The following is a 2,347-nucleotide window of genomic DNA, read 5'->3' on the forward strand; positions in this document are numbered from 1 at the left end:
GAAAGTTCATAAAGTACATTTACATGGGCATTTTTAATCAAGCTATAATCAAGGTATTGGGATTTTAGCATATAGTCAAGCTATAGTCTTAAGGCCTTTCCACACTGAGCATGAAAAAGCTAAACCAATTTCGGACACGATGACGCGCTGGAATAAAACAACAGATTACTATGGATGCTTCCACAAATGCTTCCACATTCGTGGATGCTTCCACGAACATTCGCACACCGAAAATGCGAATATTTTTTTTTTTCTCGTAACAGTCCTACAAATCTTTTCAGTTTTGCAAAGTGAAAACACGGCCGTCCAATAAGATTTTAGCATTACATCACGTGGCCAGAGCAACTGCTGTTACCCAAAAGGTCGACGATCACGAGCGTAAAAACACAGAAGTAGAGGAATTTCAAACAACATAGAATATGGATGTCGAGATGTTGTTGTCGTTGGTGTCTGAGCATAGAGAACTTTTGAACAAGTCACACGACTACAAGAACCAGGACAAGTTTTGTGGCAAAGAATCGCTGAGAAAATGGGCATTGATGGTAAGTTTGATATCTTTATATCGTATAGTATAAGCTTTGATGTAGTCTGTTAACCTTCAGTAATTATAAAAAAAAAAAAAAAAACTTTAACAATAATAACAAATGCTTTTAATATTTTGCAGCGGATGAGTTGAAAGCAAAATGGAAAAATTTCAGAGATACATACACGAGGAGAAAGAGAGAAGAGGTTGATGAGTGTCGTAGTGAACAGGCTGCAAAAAAAGAAGCCATGGAAATCTATGAAAGTCATGGAGTTTCTTGCTGCTTCCACGGAACCACAAAAGTACAAACAACACTATTTCTTGGTATTTTGTGTGCAACATATGTAAATTGAAAAACATTATCACGAGCGTAAAAACACAGAAGTAGAGGAATTTCAAACAACATAGAATATGGATGTCGAGATGTTGTTGTCGTTGGTGTCTGAGCATAGAGAACTTTTGAACAAGTCACACGACTACAACAACCAGGACAAGTTTTGTGGCAAAGAATCGCTGAGAAAATGGGCATTGATGGTAAGTTTGATATCTTTATATCGTATAGTATAAGCTTTGATGTAGTCTGTTAACCTTCAGTAATTATAAAAAATAAAAAAAAAACTTTAACAATAATATCAAATGCTTTTAATATTTTGCAGCGGATGAGGTGAAAGCAAAATGGAAAAATCTCAGAGATACATACACGAGGAGAAAGAGAGAAGAGGTTGATGAGTGTCGTAGTGAACAGGTTGCAAAAAAAGAAGCCATGGAAATTTATGAAAGTCATGGAGTTTCTTGCTGCTTCCACGGAACCACAAAAGTACAAACAACGATATTTATTGGTATTTCGTGTGCAACATATGTAAATTGAAAAACATTAACATGTTTTTAATTTAACAATAAATAGCCTTAGTACTGCACTGAATGATATATGCTTTTTTTTTTTCTTTTTTTTTTTATATATGCACTTCTGGAGAGCCATGGTCTATCATAGTGCATGGTTGTAACTAGTGTGTTTTTTGCAGTGTTCACAGCAATATTGAGGAGTGTGATTGTGAATTGGAAGATGGCGATGGCAGTGACAGTGAACAAGTTACCTGCAGTTCTGGTGAGTCCACTACAAGTTCTGAGCCTGTTCAGTCATCTTAAAAAAAAAGAAAGCAGCCAGAGACACCAGACTTTATGGAGAGATATCTGGCAGCAAAAGAAGCTAGAGAGAAAGAGCGAGAAGAACGCAGGGAGCTTCGAAGGGAAGATGACGTTAGTTTATTCCTGCAAAGCTTGGCTCCTGTTATCAGAAGATTACCCCCCTCCAAACAGTCTTCTGTAAAAATGTGATTCCATCAGGTTTTGCATGAAGCTGAGTATGGCCACACAGACATTCCACTGTTTCCCCAGCAACCTGTGTCCTACCACGGAGCACCTCCTCAGACACCCCCGCAGTATAATAATTCTGCCAACTCCTAGTACCCACTACAGGACTTTGTTTTATTGTGCAGTTCACAATTTATATGAAAAGCGCTTGTAAAGGATTTTACTTACTTTATTTTACAATTTGTATTTATATGTTGTGTGTATATATATATATATATATACTTATATATTTTTTTAAGAGTCAAGTTTCTGTTTTTTTAAGATATAATGCATACTTGCACTCCAATTGCCTTTATTATTATTATTATTTTATTTTATTTTTTTGTCCCTTACATTTTTAAAGTGCATTTATTTTTTTAGAGTTTTTAATTATCTTTATTGTATCCTTAGAGCATTGTAAATATTTCTTATCGGTTTCTTGTACTAATAAACATGTTTTCCTAATACTGTGTT

At 35.4% G+C, this 2,347-nt stretch overlaps 1 pseudogene; it reads left to right on the plus strand.

The window, feature by feature from the left end:
• The first annotated feature begins 419 nt into the window (after positions 1–419).
• Positions 420–1,987, plus strand: LOC107738898 (uncharacterized; annotated as a pseudogene).
• The last annotated feature ends 360 nt before the right edge of the window (positions 1,988–2,347 follow it).

The sequence above is a fragment of the Sinocyclocheilus rhinocerous genome, unplaced genomic scaffold (genome assembly GCF_001515625.1).
Source record: "Sinocyclocheilus rhinocerous isolate Xijiao unplaced genomic scaffold, SAMN03320098_v1.1 scaffold104, whole genome shotgun sequence".
In the NCBI taxonomy this organism is placed as follows: domain Eukaryota; kingdom Metazoa; phylum Chordata; class Actinopteri; order Cypriniformes; family Cyprinidae; genus Sinocyclocheilus; species Sinocyclocheilus rhinocerous.